Source organism: Dermacentor andersoni, chromosome 4, assembly GCF_023375885.2.
Source record: "Dermacentor andersoni chromosome 4, qqDerAnde1_hic_scaffold, whole genome shotgun sequence".
Taxonomy (NCBI): domain Eukaryota; kingdom Metazoa; phylum Arthropoda; class Arachnida; order Ixodida; family Ixodidae; genus Dermacentor; species Dermacentor andersoni.
In genome coordinates this window covers 41,284,822-41,305,379 of record NC_092817.1, presented here as the reverse complement: position 1 = coordinate 41,305,379, position 20,558 = coordinate 41,284,822, and the positions used below count along the sequence as shown (strand labels likewise).

The window sequence follows — 20,558 nt, the reverse complement described above, 5'->3', positions numbered from 1 at the left end:
ATGCATTATCTGTGTTTACGTCATATCAGATGGGGAGCTATATCGCAGTTTTCGTGACGTCGTGTGACAGGCAGGCGAAGTGGAGGAGGGGGGGGGGGGGGTGGCCCGAAAAATTTTTCACCAATCGTAGAGTGCTGATTGCAGAAATGGAATGGAAAAGCTTGGAATAAGCTTTACGTTCTACTCGTGGAAGATTAAATAGTGACTTTCTTCTGTACCTTATATTTTGCTGACTCGTTTCGTGGTCAGGGAACTGTAGTGACTCGACCTCCCGTATACAAAACGATATAAGCGCATTCTCCAACGTGGTGACTCTCCCAACTCTGAGATCTGTGATATACCAAAGCCAGTGCACCACTTTTCTTCTCTTAAACCGCAATACACGCGGAAAAGGCAGGCGTTCGCTGCTTATTCGGCCAAGCTGGGCAATGAACCGCTAGTTGAAGACGTCATACTGGCAACTACTGCAATCGAGTTACAAAGCCATCTGTGTAGTACTTAACTACTTGCATTCTTGCTCTTCACGAGTCTTGATTCGTGAGCAGGTGCGGTACAGGTGTGGATCGAGTGAGAAAACTTTATTCCGAATCAGAACGATTCGCGTCCGGCGAGTTAGTGGGCTAGGGCACCCGCCGAGGTTACAGCCAAGAGTTCTCGCCTCTCGGCGGCTTCCTTGGCCCGCTGGACTGGCCAGAGTTGGTCTTATAGGTTAGAGCTGAGCAGCGCGGCCTGCCATCGCGCGCGGAGGCTGTCGATGGAGGCTGCGCTCGCATTGTCCTGTATTAGTTCCTGGCATTCCCATAGCATGTGTTGTAGCGTGGCTCTGGTGCCACACACCTTACATGTATCTGTTGTGTATATTTATGGATAAATAGCGTGCATTAGTATCGGGCTCTTGTAGGATTTGGTTTGTAGTTGTCGCCACTGGACAGCTTGCGAGCTAGTGAGTTGTGGATGGGGTGGTGGATAAGTGCATCTTTGCATCTTGTAATGGTTGGTGATGTCGCTGAACCTAGTCAGTCTTCCCATTCCCATACTTAGGAGGGCCCTGTCGAGGGGTATGCGTTCATCGCAGCTCGGAAAGTCAGTCCTCGAGCTACGTTGTGTGCCGCCCCGTTAGGGTTGTCGTCTCCCGTTGAGTCGGTGGTGTGGGCTGGTATCCATAGGATTTGGACGCACCTGTCTTCCCTAGGTGTGGATCCAGTTCTTTTTTTTTTAAGAAAGGGCAGGGGGGGGGAGGTGTCACTTTCAGATGGGTATTGATGATGATGATGATGATGATGATGATGATGATGATGATGATGATGATGATGATGATGATGATGATGATGATGCGTTTTTTTACGCGCTGCGGGTTCTCTTCAGTTATCATTAAGCATTTCTTGTCTCTCCACAGCAAAACAAGTAACAGTTAGGAAGAAGGGCGTCATGAGTGTGTAACGTGCCGTACTCTGGCGACTGCTCGCAAAAGTTCAAGGTGAGGGGGGGCGGAAGGAGCAGGGGAGTTGATCAGGACATTCAGACGTCTCTCCTGGTAGGTTCAGCGTTCCAGTTTTATCATGACTTCTGTCCTCAACATCAAGTCTAATAATCCTGCTTCTCTCTTCCTTTCCATTTCCACGGTGCAGAGTATAATTGAATAGGAGTGTTCCTCTGACCGACTTCTCTGCCGTTGCCTAAAATATGTTTCTCTTTTACAGCGAAGCTGTTTACCTCTACCAACTGGCGATTCTTTCGTGGCGGTCCACAGAAAACTCGGCTTTCTATAAATCGTCAATTTAGCGCAAAAAACACATGTAGCGCACACGCGCAGTATGATTTTATGCCAATGTGTACACTCTGCGTGTTAGCAATTGTAGTCATCGCTCTGAAATATCCCAACTGCGCGATCCTGGCACAAAGCGCGAGCGCGTATCACCTGTTACGGAAAACCCTGAGCGAAAAAGATGCACCCTGATCGAAGCTGGTGTCAGGTAGGACCGGTCCTCGAACATCACCAAGTGGATTCGAATGGATTCTCCTTACGGAAAAGCTATTGATCTTCCTGCATAATGCGAGATTGCGTCGGTTTATATATAATACGTTCGTATTAGTTGTTTTCCCGTGCCACTCAAGGAGGAAGCCGACCTCGACCTAAACGTAAACAACCGATTTTTTGGGAGAAGCGTCCTTCAATGTACGAAAGGCATCGGGGGAATTGGTTGTTACGTAAAGGGCAGGAAAAACATAGACTTTCCGGCACATGTGCTGAGAGATGCGTGCTTTCGTTCCCTGAAAGGACCCGGCTCTACTCTCTGGCTCGAGACTTTCCCGAGAATAGGAAAAAAAAAAGAAGCATCAGTACGAACACACGTTCAAAATGCTAGTACAATTTTATGCAGTAACTCGCCTTCGTTGTTGATGCTTCGTCCTTTGTTGATGCGCATGTTGTGTGTCCCTTCTTCGTTGGACGCCCTGTCTTTGTGCGTGCAAAAGTTTAAGAAAAACCATGTACAACCAACTCGCCCAAAACGTAACGCTTTTTCCTTTTTAATGCGTTAGCATTAGGAGTGGAGAAGTGAAAAAAAAAAATGTGTAGGACGCCGGTCACGTGAGTGAGAGGTCGCGTGATAGAGATGTAGGGAGCGGATGGGATAGGATAGCTCAGAATAGCATATATAAGTATCGGAGGACAGAAGGACGCTGTCTGAAAGGACGAAGGTAGACGAAGAATAACGGCAGTGTTCGGGCGACCATGTTTGTCTCCGTCCGCAATTCCTGCTCGCGTCACACACACACACACACACACACACACACACACACACACACACACACACACACACACACACACACACACACACACACACACACACACACACACACGCACACGCACACGCACACGCACGCACACACACACACACACACATATATATATATATATATATATATATATATATATATATATATATATATATATATATATATATATATATATATATATAGAGAGAGAGAGAGAGAGAGAGAGAGAGATGAGAAGCACAACTTCGTGGTTATCTGTGGTTTATTTACCCAACAGTTTCAGCCGATGGACCGGCCGGTGGATCCCTTGAAGAAGGTCGGTCCACCGACCGAAACTGTTCGGTAAATAAACCAAACATAACCGCGTAGTTGCGCTTCTCATCTTTCTCAATACGTTTGGCCTACTGAACAAATATGTACAGGTTGTTTCAGCGAACGCTTTCAATATTTTTTAAAGGTTGCCTGTGGCAGATAGCTCAATTCTAGTTTATGAGCCGGTCTGCTCGAAGCGGCGGACACTACTTACCAAAAGATTGAAATACAAGTTGACTAATTAACAAGAATCCACTAATTAAATGTTTGCTAATTATCTTATTTCCCATATTGCAATTTACAAATTCTAGCGGTGGACTTCGCAGGGCGGATCCACTTGGAACGAATTCTCAGGACGACACCAGTTTCAAGATATAAATTCCCGAATTTTGCGGATAAATGCATTGGCGTTCCAGTTACTTGTATGCTTCATCGCATGAAACCACGTTTTGTTAACAAATTAACTGGAACGCCAATGCATTTCTCGGCCAAGTTCAGGAATTTATATATCGAAACTGGTGTTATCTTGAAAATTCGTTTCAAGTAGATCCGCCTTGCGAACTCCACGGCTATAAGTTGTAAATTGCAATATGGGCCATAATTGGTTAAATGGTTAATTAGAGAATTTGTAGTAGTCGGTTTTGCATCTCAATTTTTTGTGCAAGTATTGTCCGCTGCTTCGAGTAGACCGGCTTATGAACTAGAATTGTGATATCTGCCACGGGCAACTTCTAAAGATTTTTCAAAATGTTCGTGGAAACACCCTATATACTCACGTACTCACGTACGGGGCAGAAACCTGAAGGCTTACGAAAAGGGTTATGCTTAAATTGAGGTCGACGCAACTAGCTATGGAAAGAAAAATGATGGGTGTAACGTTAAGGGATAAGAAAAGATCAAATTGGGTGAGAGAACAAAGGTGAGTTAATGACATCTTAGTTGAAATCAAGAAAAAGAAATGGGCATGGGCAGGACATGTAGTGAGGAGGGAAGATAACCGATGGTTATTAAGGGTTACGGACTGGATTGGCAGAAAGTTAGGTGGGCGGATGAGGTTAAGAAGTTTGCAGAGACAACAATGCAGAGACCACAATTAGCACAGGACCGGGGTAGTTGGAGAAATATGGGGAGGCCTTTGCCCTGCAGTGGGCGTAACCATGTTGATGATGATGATGATGATGATGATGATGATGTAAACGATTAGAAGCCAACAAACACTGACATGAACGACAGCATAGGAGAAATTATCTGCAGTTCTTATTTAAAGAAATTACAAATAAATGGAAATGAAACTGAATGAAAAACAACTGGCCGCAGGGGGGATCCGAACCCACGTCTTCGCATTACGCGTGCGTGCTCTTAGGAAATGTACCCCTTACGAAAAGTACCCCATCCACTTTTTGGGGTACTTAAAGGCCTTTCTACTAGATGTAACGCTGGAAGTGTTAGCCGGAGACACCAGTGATAGCCATGGCCAGTGGATGTAGAACATCCTATCTACCGCAGGCGACACATAGTGCGCGAGCGTTTTACGCGAAGGCAATTGGTCAATAAACCCACGCCTGCTACCTTAAGGCATCAATGTTGCAGGATTCGACACCCTCGCTGTGTAATGAACGAGAAGAAAGGAAACCGAGGGGCCCGATCTTTATTAGATTATGTGGTGCAAATAACAGATTATCTGCCCCGGAAGTTGAACTTAGCTCCTCGAAGAGCCAGGTAGTGTGCAGAGTGATTGAGAGCCTGAACAACACTTTGCAAAGTGGTGAACACGGTTTAAATCGTAAATCTGGGACCTCAAAGAGGTGCGACTTAGTGCTAACGCATTTCTCTCGCGGTTTACGCTAAACTGACACTGGTGTTTTTATTTCGTTCCTTCCTAGGCATTACTGTTTGCGCGTGCTAAAGTGTCCTAATAATTCTTTTTTGTTCATTGTAATACTTTCATTTTTAAAGCAAATTTATACTTTACATGTAAGTGAAATGGTATATACTGAGGCGTACTGCTTCCTACCTCTCCCGTTGGACCCCGTTTAACTCTATCTGCCTAAAGTAAATAAGAAATGAGAAATATTTTTTGGTCAGTTGACTTGCGCTGACCATCTTTGCAGACTATTTCCTGCAGAATATATCGCTTGAAAAATTTAGGAGATGGGCCACTTCTGCTCGAACTTCGCGTCCGTTTCCTCCACTTCCACGTCCAGCACGTTGTTTGCACCACATCCAAACAAGTTAGGGCGCGAGATATATTTGTGTTGTGCTTTCCCTGACATATCCTACCACATCGTCTGAAATACCGTACGCATTTTGATTAATAATTGTTTCCGGTTCTCTTTTTTTTTTCGGTGACATCGCCGACTCAACACCAACACCAATTCATCTCCGCAGCGAAGGTACTACAATGCCCAAATCGAGACATTCAACGCTTTGGAAGGCGACGTGTACGCTTGGAGGGGGGGTCACCTTATTTCTCTCTCTTTTCGCCGGGTCCGTTCCGAGCGTGGGTCGTGACTGATCGTGGCGACTACATTGAGTACTACACGCGAAGGAACTGCTGGCGGAGGATACCATCTTCATATTCAGCTCCCGTCGCTTCGTCCTGTGAAACAGAGTGCGAAAGATAATCGACTGTGGGACAAGCGCTTGACTCTCAACTTAAAACGTTCACTAAACAACAGGGTAGGGTACAATTTTGCGCACACGACTGTCGCTATCACTATAAGAGACAGAAATTAAATTTTGGGATATCTCTTTACAGAGCAGAGCGTAAATATTCCTAGTTATTTATTCTTCATCTGTTTGTGTGCGTTTCAATGCAATGTGGCTTTGTGGCCTTATTGTTTTTTTTGCACCGATAATACTAATTGCCTTGTGGCGCTGTGTTTCTCTCTTTCTTTCTTCTTTTCTTTCTTTCTTTCTTTCTTTCTTTAACGGTTCGTGACTGCATTGTCTACATCAAAGTGTGTTGTGTCTCATTAAAATTTCTCGGGCTGGGATTTCGAGGCTTGAACCTTACCGTCTTTTTCTTCCCTACGTCTCTTTATTCTATGTTTCACAAGAAAAATTTTCGCCGACTCGCCCAACTTTCGGTTTTGCTCAACTTTCGCTTTTGCTTCATCTGGCAGACGAGCCGGGGTCGAGTTCCGAGAACAAAGATGGCGCCCGGCGCCTCCCGGGGGCTCGAATTATGTGCATCGTACAAGCGTGTGGACAACTGCAGTGAATGTTCACGCCATCACATTTGCATAGAGCGGTGATTTGCGCACCCCGAACGAATGTCGAGACCAGTGAGACTGCATAATGCGCGCGGCCCCCAACGCCCCCCACGTCGCCTGCCCGTTCCGGTAGTGTTCCTGCGATATGCAGCAACAGTCCTCTCCTTGATGTAGTGACGATGAGTCTCCATTAGAGTGCGTTCATCAGCGCACACTAATTGACCGTGAAGCGCATCTTTCGCAAGTCACAAGAAAAGGAAAAGAGAGAGAGAACGCGAATTGTGCATGACTTGGTATTGTGCGCCTATGGGTTCGACCAGTGTTTGTAACGGATTCGAAAAGAGCTTGTGTAAAGGGCCAGACCATTCCTCGAAGACTGAGGAGAAATGATGCATGCGTTTTATGGTGCAAGGTCCGCTTATCACAAGAGCACTTGCACTTGTATTCTTCACTAAGTCGCTTTTAATAACGCTTAGCTTCATTTTATGTATATTCATTTTGACGGGGCTGTGAGACCTACCCTGCTGCTTTTCTTTCTTTCGTTTTTGAATACAGTAAGTAGTTTATAGCTTTTACTTTCCTGAGATTGTGTGATCGTTCAAATTGTAATTCATACCTCTTGTTAGAAACGGAAGATCATTCCGTATGCCATCGGTCTAGAGCATAGTGGCACATATTTTTTAGGGCTTTTAATACCTGTATTGCACGAAGATAGTTATATGCTCGCCCACATTACGTGGGACTGCCAGAACAGGCCACCCAAAATTAATACACCAAAAATAGCCGGCGAACTTTCCGGAAGGGAGCAGTGGGAGACTTGGCTCGCCAGCGAGGATCGGGAGATGCAACTGGCGCTCCTCGACCAAGAACGGCGGACCGCTCTAACCAGTGGGGCCCTAGACTAGGGGCTCCACCCACTCGCTTTCTGCATTTTTTTTCTTTTTAAATAAACGTTTTGATATATATATATATATATATATATATGCTACAATGTATGTGGATATATCAGGTACATATTTGCCGTTCGTATTTAGAAAATATATGACATTATAACTTCTCAGAATGCGATTACTTTTGCGCTTTTACTACGGGACAATTTTCCGACATGTTGGCCTACTTATTAGGTTTGGTTGATATCTCAATGAAACAGTTTCCACATAATTCACATGGAACATAATTGATATGGAGGTGCTACTCTCTCTCTCTCTCTCTCTCTCTCTCTCTGTGTGTGTGTGTGTGTGCGTGTGCGTGTGTGTGTGTGTGTGTGTGTGTGTGTGTGTGTGTGTGTGTGTGTGTGTGTGTGTGTGTGTGTGTGTGTGTGTGTGTGTGTGTGTGTGTCTTAAATTTGTGCAGCAGGCATTTGTCATGAAATGACGATGTTCTTCGAAATTCTGGCCTGTTCGTTTTAATTTTTTATTTCACTCAGATGATCTCAAAGCATGTAACACTGCGGCACTGACGAAAGCGTATCATCGAGGCAGAGTCGACGAGCTGCGAACACGGCATGTTACGATAAAAGTGACTCGAATCGTGTAAGCGTATACGCATTGCAGATAAACTTTTTCGCATCACTTGTGGATAGTTTAACTGGCACATTACGATTAACTCTCATGGATGGTGCATCCAATAGCTCTATAGTTATGTCAAGAACATTTTTGGTAAGAGAAAAATATCGTCGACATTTCTTTAAGAAAAGAAGCTGAAAAGATGGCGTTGCTTTATCCGTCTACGTTGCGACCAAGGCCGTAAACCCCGCAATGTCTCCTGACTCCGCAAAAAGTGGGGTCAAGCGAGATTACAGCAACGTTTATAGCCTGCTTCGATAATTTTTTTTCGCCTGCGTGTTTTATTCTTGCCTAACTTGTTGACCTCATTCGTAGTGCTAGTCTTGTCTTCGTATATTTCTGCGGCCACAATTATTCGTCCTTTATAACAAGCCACGACATTCTTGATATGACTATAGACTCAACATGATGGTATGCGTGCACAAAATTTCCAGCAGACTTCGTAAACAGTGTCACTTTCTTTTGCATTTGCAAATGAGCACTAAAGTGCAGTCTCTTTGGGGCGTTGAAATCGGGATCGAGTGGACGCTCAGTCGAACTGCCCAGGAGTCGACTAATGATTTATCACTGTTAACGTTGTATTAGATATTCACGGATTAAGTCACGCAGGTGGAATGAATCAATAGCGCGAGGAATAGCTTTCCGGTTCAAGCACCCCCCCCCCCCCCCCTTCTGTCGAAGAATTATTTAAAGTGCAGTCACCAAGGTCCCTTCGATGGAATCACAAGATAATAACTGCAGGCCAGGAGCGCTTACATATAAGCTAAGAAAACTGCTTTGGAAACGCCGCCTTATTTATGATAACAGCGGCTGTGAAGACCTATCTATTAGTCGGTCAAATGTCCCAATTTTCAGCATTTGTTACAGATATGAGGGAAAAAGTAAATATAAGCGGCCTTTTAATTTCTCCTGGTAGATTTTGAGGTGGTTCTGCAAATAAATCGCTAGGCTAACCTACAGGATATCTTATGCTGCTGGTTGAGGTGGTTAGATGTTTCACCCGTCGCGCAACCACATTCGTAGGGGAAAAGAAAGGAAAAAAGAAAGGGAAACACAAACAAACAACGAAGAAAGAAGAGCACATATGGCTCTTGCAATCTAGGCAGCCGTACCCCATTTTGATGTCGTGGATAGATCAGTACTGGACACCTCTCAGCAGCATGGTGCTTAAGTGAAAAACTTGAAGGACGCTTAAACTTCGCCATCATTACCGGTGTCACACGACCACTTTTGATCGCGATCAAGCCCGATCCGGATGGAAAGTTTCCACTGCGATTGGCTCCCTCGCGCTGCTTGCGCAACACACCCAATCAAGCACGACCGAGAAATTCGATCTGGATCGGGCTTGATCGCGATCAAAAATGCGCCGTTTGTCACCCGTATTAGAGGGGAACGCCGATAGTATTAAAAGATCCCTGACTGCATCTAACGCTTCCCGGCAACTGCAGCTTATGTAGCCGTAATGTTTACAGGGAAACGCTGGCGGCGAACGCTATGCACCAAGGCGAGCTGTCTGGTAGAAATGCCGGCCTCTTACATGATTTATTACATCATTTTCAGGTTTCTGTTATTATTTCGCACTTTCAATATTTAAGTCTGAGAAGATTTAACATAAAATGTATGCGCAGTCGGTGTTTTGTTTCATGACATTTGTTTGTGGGCTGTCATTCTCAAAATTCCGAGGAATAGCTTTGTGAAGAATGTAAGACAAGGTATGAGCAACGTTAGTGATAGAATGGCGTGGCAAAATAACCCGCATATACACCATGTTATATAGCAAGGCATGGCATATACATATACCTAAATATATACGGCAATTTTCGCTCACGACAACTCCGCCGACGCCGGCGCCGACACAGGATTTTCTGCGATACGGTGCCCTTAACGCTGTCGCGTTAAATGTAGGTTGTCAGAAGGGACAGCCGCTTGCTTTCGTGCTTTCCTACGTGCCCTTCGAATGAAAGGAGTAAGTCCCCGTCAATACATTTATTGCCCGTGCGTGCAAAGCGGCGACACGGAACGCTACTTCCAGCTCTGATCTTCGGTTGGCTTTGGGCTATACTGCTGCAGCACTCGGGAAACTATTCCCGGCAGTTGGCGTCAACAGGAGCGACACCGCTCCTAACGCGCACATTGTTCTAGCAGTCGGCCGTCACTTTCGAAACTACACATAATATTTAAAAGATAGTTGCGCTCTTTCTGGCTTGTTTTGTACCCCTAGAATCTTTCATCTTAGGGCCGAGAAGCGATAGTAATTGCCATCTCTCTTCCCCTAACAGTAATTGCCATCTATCTTGCGGGCGTTTCCTTTAACGCATTGTACATGGTAGAAACTTTCAGGCCATGAACAGCAGGCGAGAACTACACACATCAGCGCGAAATAGCGCTCCCAACAAGAAAGTATATCGAACGTCGAGATAAACGAAATGTACGCAACATTGTTAACAACTGTTGCATGCAAAAAAAAAAATAAAAAAAATCTCAGTCCCCAGAGGGTTAAACGGTTTTTTTAGAAGGTATGGGGTCATCCAACGTGTACATCTCTTCCGATAGTAGCAGCGTCACTAAACTATAGATAGCTGGCGCTCTCAAACGACCAATCGCAAAACATTCTACAGCCTCGATCATAACAACGATGGACTTACTTGTAGCTTTTTACGTCGGCTGTTGATATATATATATATATATATATATATATATATATATATATATATATATGAAGCAATAATTCAATAATCATTAAAGATGTGAAAGCCAGAATGGCACATAGAGCACTTCGGGGTTATTAGGTATGAGTTGGTGCGTGGAATCCGGAAATGAGTAATGGTGAAAGCGCTAAAGTGCGAAAACGTCTTTCTATGTGTCTATTAGGATATCTGGTCGGGATGGAAAGTTAACCAAAGATAAGTGCGCCGGTGAGCTTCGGGCGCCCACGGTAAAACCACAAATGAGGCAGTGCAGGGTGTACGAGTTGGGCCTCCTGTGACGTCAGAGAAGCACAGAGCAAAAGGAGTTTTGAAAACTCAGGAACACTGATGACAGCAAATGGCTGCCTAAAGTGCACAATTATCTGTACCCGAAAAGCGGGGACACAGAATGGAGGAAGTCGTTAAGAAAGTTGACAACCAAGTACAGTGTAATTGAAAGTGTAGACAACCAGGAGTCATCAAAAAGAAAGTGAGAGAAACAGAGACAGCGAATTAGATCCAAAGAATGGAAATAAAAATAACCAGTGAGATTTACAAGAATGGGAAGAAAGTCATTAGAAAGCAATATCTGTATGATAACACAAAGTGTAGTTAGCGCCTTCCTAGTTGAGGCACGAGCTGGTTGCCCAGGGACCAAAAGACGTATCGGAGAAAATATTCGCAATAACATGAGGCATGTATCTGCTGCAGCGAAAAATCCGAAGACCACTAAGCACATCCTAATGGAATGTGAAGGCGTTTAACTATGGTCTCACGCAGTGAGACCCGTAGGTAACATACACCATCCAAAAGAGCTTGGATTCAATTTGGACGGTAGCATTACCCGGTCAGCAGTCGCGATGAGCAAGAGACGTTTGGAGTATTTGCGAGAAAAAAGCAGGGAAGAGATTGATACGACCGGATCGGTTACAGGCATAGGCAGATGCACAAGGTAGAAAGAGTAGTTTTGAGGAAGAGGAAGAAGGTTAAGGAGATGTATACAAGTATACTGGAATGAAAAGCAAGCATAGGGTACCTTATTAGCTCAAGCAGGCTAGCTGAATATTTTTCGCCACCCCGTTTCAAAGGGGATGCCAATAGATCATCATCATCATCATCATCATCTACCCCCCCCCCCCCCCCCCCCCCCCCAACACCACCACCACCACTATCGTCGTCGTCGGGACAGAGAAGAGCTGCGTTGGAGAAGCAAGGAGAGCGGAGAGCCGCCGGCTGGAGCGAATTCGTCGCCAGCCGAGAGTGCGCCTCTGTGTGCGCATGCGCGTGCTTTCGTCCTTGAGCACGCGCGCGAACGGCGTGCCAGCCATGACGCAGGCGAAGCGCGGGGCTGTACTCCTAAATGTGTGAGGGGGTTCGTAACGGCAACGTGCCACCTCATCGCGAGGCAGTAGTCGACGCTGAATAGAGGACACGCAAGCAGGCGGCAGTTGCGCCAAGAGGACGGCCGAAGCTCGCGAGGCCGCAGGGGGGGGGGGGGGGGGGGGGGGGGCGTCGAACAGCGTTTGGAGGCAGGCCCTGCAGAGCGAAAGATGATCTCAGAGCATGGACGCGCGGCTGTCTAGACTTCGGAGGAATACAACGATCCCAATCCTACGTTGCAAGGACGACGTAATCGCACGTGAAATGCGACACGATTCATATTATTTGTTATTTGTAAAATACCTTACAAGGCCCCATCTTGGGGATTGAGTAAGGGGGGCATACAATCAAGTACATACAATTAACAATAATAACAAATGAAAACAGCAGCCAAGTGCACAGCCTAAAAGTCATGAAACATATTAGCTACATAAAGCTGCATATGATTAAAATAAAAAGGAGCAATATAAGTTAGTAACAACGTATAACACTGCAAGAAAAAGGCCAAGAAATAATACAGAGCAGTGGGTGTGATATTAATGGTTAACATGGGTTAAGCGAGTTCAGTGAGCTCTTGAATTTATCACGGTCAGTTTCCAAAACTATGTTGTCGGGGAGGTTGTTCCAGAGCCGAATGGCACGTGGAATTGCAGACGAGTTAAATGCTTCTGTGTTACCATAGATGCGCGTGAAGCTATGATGATTGTATAATCTGTGCGACGTGTGCGATGGCGTTTCTAGGTGTAAGGAATGTTTGTTAGTGTGGTGGGCGTATTTATGAAATAATGACAAAAGGGCTATGTCGCGACGATTACTTAGTAGCTGAAGTGATAGGTGAATCTTTATTTGAGTTACGCTAGAACGGTAGTTATAATTTCGGGAAATGAAACGTGCGGCTCTATTTTGGATTGATTCCAGCATCGTAATTAGGTAATTTTGATGGGGAGACCAGATTGGAGCGGCGAACTCAAGTCGAGGGCGAACAAATGTTTGATATGCCAGTTTGCGGATAAGTGGAGGTGAGTACCGAAGGTTACGTCTCAGGTAACCCAGTGATCGAGAAGCACTGGCACAGATGGTAGTAATGTGAGAAGTCCAGGAGAGGTTTGTTGAAAGATTAACGCCTAGATATTTAAATGATGAGGTCCGAGATAATGGGACATTTTTAATACAGTAAGAATAGTCCAAGTTATTGCGTTTGCGGGTGAAGGACATCACTTTACATTTTGATGAGTTTAGAGTCATTAGCCAGGTGTCACACCAATTAGTGATTTCGTTAAGATCATTTTGGAGGATCAGGTGGTCATCGGAGGTGTTAATAGAACGATAGATAATGCAGTCGTCAGCGAAAATGCGCATGCATGATGATAAGTTATTGGGTATGTCATTAATGTATATCAGAAAGAGTAAGGGACCAAGAACGCTTCCTTGTGGTACACCGGATGAAACATCTGAAAGGGGCGAGGAGAAGCTGTTAGCGAAAGTAAATTGCTGCCTGTCAGAAAGAAAATTTCGAAGCCAGGATAGTGTTAGTGAATTAAGTTTTAAAGATGATAACTTCAAAAACAGGCGACAATGAGCTACGCGGTCAAAAGCTTTAGAAAAATCGAGAAAGATGCTGTCAGTTTGAAGGTTTGAGTCCATGTTAAAATGTAAATCTGTCGTAAATTCAAGCAGTTGCGTTTCGCACGACAAACCTCTCCTGAAACCATGTTGATTATGAAAAAAGAAGTTGTTTGATTCTAGATGTTGGTAAATATGAGATGCAATAATATGTTCCATCATTTTGCAGCATATGCACGTTAGTGATATCGGTCGGTAGTTCTCAGTTAAGTTCTTGTCAGCGTCTTTGAAAATGGGTATGACTTTGGCTGTTTTCCAATCTTGGGGTATCTGACCTGTCATTAATGATTGGTGAAAAATGTGAAATAAAAACTTGCTAGATACTGATACTGTATTTTTTAGTAATTTAGAATTAATATTGTCAATACCTGCTGAAGATGAAACCTTCCAGTTATTAATAAGTTGAACAATACGACGTAAGTGAATAATGAGCATGAAAAAGAGACATATCTATAGAGACAGAATATAGACGCCTAATCGACGTTTAATCATTGATTCATTTCAACCACCATGTACGTCAACCTTGTCTTCGTTAGCGCCGACACTCGGTTGTCCCTTTATTTTTTTATTTTTTGCCCGACGCGAGCAAATGAGTCTGCCGTGTCACAAACTGACTCGAATCGTTCTATAGCCTCCGCAGAGAGGTACTTTCCCAGCAAACGCAGTGGTAGATGGCGTACCCCGGATGCCTGATTTTTTATTTATTTTTTAAAGCTTTTGAGTGTCGAAACGGACGTTGAGGTTGCATTGACACTCACTGCAGATCGGTAAGCTGCGCCACTGTTGCGAGGCGGCCCGAATGTTCTGCTGCGTTGTTCGGGAGATCTGTCCTCGATGGCGGATGCGTGTCGCGAAGCTGTTGCCGACGCAGAGCACGTCGGCGCTCCTGGAAAGGCAGACGAGACAATCGTCTCTTTCTTACAACAGAGAGCCCGCGTCGAAAAAGGGCAGAGGCTGCAATAAACTACTATGGAAAGCGAACATCAAAACGAATTACACATTTAGAAGGTAGCACGGCAACTCTATCGCTAACCTGAACTTATCGCTAACCAAGACAGTACTGGAAGACTCTACCAGACTGCATTGCCCTGATTGACCACTCTCTGTTCAAAGCCTCCATCACTATTTTACCTTTCTTGACGTATAATCTGCATCATCTTATAGAAAAGTTCTTGGACCCGGGCCAGCAATCATGAGGCCTGTATGAAAGAAATTGCAGTCGTTGTTAGTTGTCTTCCTAGAGCTTGTGTGGACAGATTTTTTTCATATCTTCTTTTCTACTCATATTTCCCGCCCTTCTTCCTTCCCCCTCGTGCACAGTTACCAAATGGGACAGTTACATTTCGCTGCCGTCGAAATGCAGCCGCTGAGGCCTGGAGTCGAACCCGCTCAGCAGCATAAACGCCGTAGCCACCACGCATGGTAGATTCGTGTTTGTAAACGAAGGCGTCTTGCATAGTGATGCGTTAGAGTGTGAATCGCACTTTTCCAGAGCGACCGATTTGGTCACCATCTATCGTGAAAAAAAAAAAAAAGGACAGGACGACGTCACAGTAGGGTCACGCCGCGTGCATACTTGACCACGTGCTGTGAAACACAGAGCTCGCACAGTTCGTAGCCGGCCACTTTACATACCCCGTCTCACACACAGCAGGCAACGCGACGAAGGCTAGAGGACTTCTTTTATTGCTCGTCTTCGCGAGCAAAAAGAAGGCAGTATGGTATGGTATGAAGAACTTTATTCAGGTCCTGAGGGATCAGTCTGGGACTGATGCGGGCCGCTCCCACGTCGGGACAGAGAGGCCGAGCCCCTCTGCCGTCACACGCGCCCTCTGGACAGCCCTGAGTTGGTCCGCCAGCAGTTCACTGTGCAGCATCCGCTGCCACCACTATTCACCTCGAGAATCATCACCAGCCAACGCAAAGCAGCGCCAAAGCATGTGTTCTAAATCGAGCAAACCCCCGCACTTACTACAACAGACTGAAACCCCGCAGCACGGAATAATTTTATTCGTGATGACCGGGTTGGGGCGCACAACATTTGAAAACCAGATATAGATATATAGGTATGCGCCATGTAATTTGGTGTAAAGTTAGGTCATATACTTTTATGTTGCAAGATATGACGCATGTATTACAGGGAAGACGTCACAATTAAATTAACTCCTTTACTACCGAACAAGCGCAGTGACACGTTTTTGCGAACAGAAAAGTGCACAGACATCACGTAAGCTGACGTAGCCTTACGTTCACAGCTTGTGGTTAATTCGTAGAAAGCCTCGCTAACGAAAACCAACTGCACTGCTGAAAGCACGGAGTGAGACGTCTATGCTTGAGTAGTTTGCGCAGCGTTGCCTGTCAAGTATGAATCACATATAAGTGTGATTCACACTGTAAAGCAACGGTATCAGATTGCTAATAATAAGTAGATAAGAGATTGTTATCTGTTATCTAATAATAATAATGAGAAGTAATCGAACGTTAGCTTTTTCTTTTTTTCTTTTTTGCGCCATGAAAGAGTAAGAACAAGAAGTAGTAGAAGCGAAGGACCAGAAACGAGGATCAGGAAGGGCATTAACTAAAAAAAAACCAATAAAAGAAGAAAGAGAAGAAAGCAGTACTTATGCGAGGAAGCTGATGGGAATGAGCTGAATGGTGTAAGAAAGGAGAAGTCGTTGGCCAATCGATGTCATGTACTCGCCTCAGATCGACGCACAAATGACCCGATAGCACGTGAAGAAATGGTTGTGAGGGGTACGCTATTGGTGTGATTCAATAGTCGAAGCCATGAAATACAATCGGTGTGAGAGTTAATGGCACCCTTTTGCTGCGGGGTTCTTGTCAAGGTGTCTGCTTGTATGCTTGTGTGTAATTATATATATATATATATATATATATATATATATATATATATATATATATATATATATATATATATATATATATATATATATATATATTAGACGATGATGACATTGTTCTCATAGTCGTCTTAGGTTAGTCCAGCTACCTTGTGAACGGCCATTAGTTGTCTAATAAGTTACGTTTAATTATGTAAAACTTGTTCAACGCATAAGTCGTATTGGAAAGGTTGTAGGACGTACTCAGAAGGGCTTTTCGAAGAATTCCTAGACAAGTGCTCGAAAACGTTTACAGGCGTTATTCCCAATCTTTCCCAGTTTCGGGAAGAAATACATGTGACACTGAGTTTTCACTCGGTCGGTAGAAAGGGGGGCCATGTTAAGGGGCTAGTTTAGAGGTAGCTTAAAGTTCATAGTTCCATTAAGACCGTTACGAATAATTTCTCAGTTCTCGACTCCTGCCGAATTTTATACGTTCTAAGAGGTACTTTAAGGAGACGGTTTACCCGATATTCTCGGTGAACTAACCTAGGTATCTTGTTCGTATTTGGTGAAACTGAGGGGGAAGTCACGGTAATGCGCAGACAAACTTCAAAGTGTGGAGGTTAATTACGGCCTTCGCAGTACGTATGCAAGCGACTCTCGAGCGTTATAAGTGTGTTTTACGAACGACGCAAAACTTAGCTCGCTGTCCTTGAAGAACTATAACAGCCACCGAGCTTCGCGGGAAATTAGGTTAGGAAGTTATGCGGAAATTAGGACATGTCTGCTGTCTCTTTAAGGTGAAAGCCTCAAGTGGCTCAGACCCCCGATGTTCTGGAAAACGCGGCATGCGGTACAGAAAGTCACGTGAGCTCGCCTCGCGCAGACACGCGCTCGTGCTACTGCTCGCGCGTTCGTTGTCGTCTTCTTCCGCAGCTCGCTCCGATGGCGCTCATCGTGCCAAGAAAAGGGCAACATTAATTAACATAGAGTCAATTCAGGCACTCGAACCCTAAGGCACAGTTAATTATTATAGAGAATTAAAGCACTCGAGCCCACGACCTTTGGTGGGAGAAAACACTAAGAAGTAACAACGCACTCGAATTAGAATGCGAAATAATGAAATGAATGTCTCTTGAGGACGCAGGCGTTCGCCTTAAAAGTGGCTGTCAAGTTTTTTTTTTATGTACTATTAGTATCCCTTTGCAATCATCCCTGTAATTTTACAAAGTTGCTATTTCTTTTTCTATTGCCGTGTGATTTATGGCCTATTGCTATGTAGTGGGTTGTGTTATTGCATGTATGGGGACTATCTACCAATCTGCGAGGATGCAGCCTTTGGCGATAGCCCTGCTTACGGCGGCGTCAGCGTTGTCGTCGGCGTCCACCGAGGAGCCCCGCGAGTGGTACAGCGGCAACGTGAGCCGCCTGCCCGACTACCGCCTCGTCAGCCTGCAGCCCGTGAACGCCGTGGGCAAGACGCTGCTCTTCACCTGCTCGGCTGCCAGCCGGGACCCCGTGCGCTTCCGCTGGCGCGTCCAGCACCCTGCCGGCGTCGACGTGTCGCGAAGCACCCGCGCCCGCTCCCTGGAGGTCGAGCACGCCGGTCGAGTCTTCTACGTCCGCGACTCGCTCCTCCGCGTCTCCTCGCCGTCGCCGCACGACGGCACGGTGCACTGCACCGTCCTCGGCAGCGCCGAGAGCGAGTCCGAGAAGCAGGCCGAGTCCGAGAAGCAGGCCGAGTCCGAGAAGCAGGCCGAGTCCGAGAAGCAGGCCGAGTCCATGAGCGCCAGCTACTCGGTGCTGGCCTCGGTGAGCGTCGAGTCGTGCTCGTCGCGGCGCGACTACTGCCCCCGGGAGAGGGCGTCCTGCTCGCTCGACCAGGCGCGAGGGCTGTCGTGCCGCTGCGTCGAGGCGTTCCCGCGACGCGACCGGTTCCACGGCGTGTGCTTCGCGCCCGTCGAGCTCGGAAGGCCGTGCGTGTTCGACCACGAGTGCGAGCCCGAGAACTCCTGGTGTCTGCACCAGGCGTGCGCCTGCAGGCCGCTCACCAGGCCCGTCGCGCGCGGGTGCGAGCCCGTGGCCCGGCTGGGCGAGCCGTGCCAGCCGGGCCAGTGCGTCGCGCCTTACTCCGCGTGCAAGAACGGCCGCTGCGGCTGCCAAGACCACAGCGACGACGTGGACGGCGTGTGCGCGCCGGACGTGGAGGTGTCCGCCGGCCGCGACACCCGGCACCAGCACGCGCGGGCTTTTGGCCCGATGCGCACGGACGGCCCCACGATGCTGATGTTGGTCGGATTCGGCGTCGTTCTGGGCCTGATCACGCTGTGCTACACTCTCAAGGACTTGCACTACCGCAACCTGAGGGCGACCACGGCCGTTTCTGCCGACGGCCCGCTCTCTCGGGAGCACGCGCCAGACGCGCCGGCTTCGTAACGAAGCGTGGCCGAAACAACGCCGAAAATCTTTTGTTTTCATTTTCGTTTAATACTATTTTTGATGAAAGATTGTCTAGTAACCGATCGTCTTCATTGCATTTACATTTGCATTTTGGCGTAGTGCGCCGCAGCGTGCCATAGAGATTGCGCCCTTCATCATAGCGAGTCATTTGCGCGGTCTTCCGTACCGTATTATCACCGCGGGTCGCGGGGTTTCGTAAATGCCGTCGTGAAGGGTCTCATCTTCAACGTATGCTAACGAAATATTAGAATCCTTGGCGCGTTTTCCTCCAGGGCTTAAGGCAGCAATCAAAAAAGATATTTTCCTTCCTTTTTTTTAATTTAGTAAATTGCGGTCGGCCCAGTGATCACGGCATCAATTATTAATTTATTCTGCGTGCAGAAGATAATGACTATCCACTGGACTTCTTCACATTGCTCTTCGAGGTTCTACACAGTATCTTACTTGGGGCGATGCCTCGACTGTGTACATTAATGACTCTTTAATGACCAAGAGGTGGTACTTGCAGCTCATTTCAAGCAGCCAGCGTAATATTGATTGCCAAGAAGTAGCAGCTAATAAACACAGCGACGACAATAGTAAAATGTGTTAGAAAACGGTCTGGCTCTTGCACGAGAGCCTTTTTCACAAAGAAAGCTGATCGTGAGTGTATTGTTAACTAAGCGTGCCTTATCACGTGCCGCCTTGTCACGTGCCGAGGAGTACAGCAACGCGTGGAATGTCGTTGCTGATTTCCTCAAGACTTGGTCGAACAAGGGACCTCTCAAGCTGGAGCAAACGTTTTGACAACTGTTTGACGTTTTGACAACGATGTCTTCATGAAGGCCCTGACGAAGACGTGATGTACGCTTCCGACAAAAAACACGATACTTAACCAGGATGATATTGGAGCAGACCCTGGGTCGCTTGGGCAACAAAAAGAGAGATCTTTGGTATATATATACAGGGTATATCTCATGCAAACCTGTCTTTCAATAAATTCTCTCTGCGCTTGTTAAGTAAACGCAGTTGCGAATTCGCGCTTGTCCCCTCTAATTGCTGTGGTCTTGCCTTTTCCTACCCGATGTCATCGGCTTAGTATGAGTCGATCATCGCAACAGCATGCGCTGTTGAGGGTCACCATGTTTGGTCGTGTCTGCATAGCACGCCGACGTGAAACCGGTTTTCCAAGCAGCCGCCTCGGGTCAGTATAGCTATAAGAAGTATTGGATGTCGCTAAATGCGCACCAGTTGTCTCCTCAGTAGCAGAAGTGGCGTACGTAATGTGCACTGTAACGTAAAGCTATTCCAAACTTTTCTATTCCACCTCTGCAACCAGCCCTCGACGACTGGTCAAAAAAATTTCGTGCCACCCCCACTGCGCCTGTCTGTCACGCACACTGGTTATGCGTGATTGGACCGAACGAAACAAAAATAATTTGTTATTCGACGCCTTTTGCGCTAATGGCGAAAAAGGCGTCGTTTGACCGATTGCTATTGGTCAAATGTGTTTGGGCTTCGCCCACTTCGCCTGTCCGTCACGCGACAGAGAAAAGTAACCACGTCAAAGTGACACGTACGCGTTAAAGGCGCATTATTATGCCAACAAAACTGAATTTTTTTCTGAATAGCTGGAGACTGCTCCGTTCCCAAAGAAATAAGAGTTTGCGGCCGCCAATCGCTCTGGCATTGGCTACTCAGGGCTGCCGGGGAGCA

At 46.3% G+C, this 20,558-nt stretch overlaps 2 protein-coding genes across 3 annotated transcripts in view; one reads left to right on the top strand and one right to left on the bottom strand.

The window, feature by feature from the left end:
• The window catches only part of LOC126536991 (uncharacterized), a 252,392-nt gene that overhangs the window by 60,869 nt on the left and 170,965 nt on the right, over window positions 1-20,558 (bottom strand). The window lies entirely within an intron of this gene.
• Window positions 1-20,558, top strand: part of LOC126536990 (cystinosin-like) — a 268,412-nt gene that overhangs the window by 97,174 nt on the left and 150,680 nt on the right. The gene's annotated exons all lie outside the window — the stretch shown is intronic.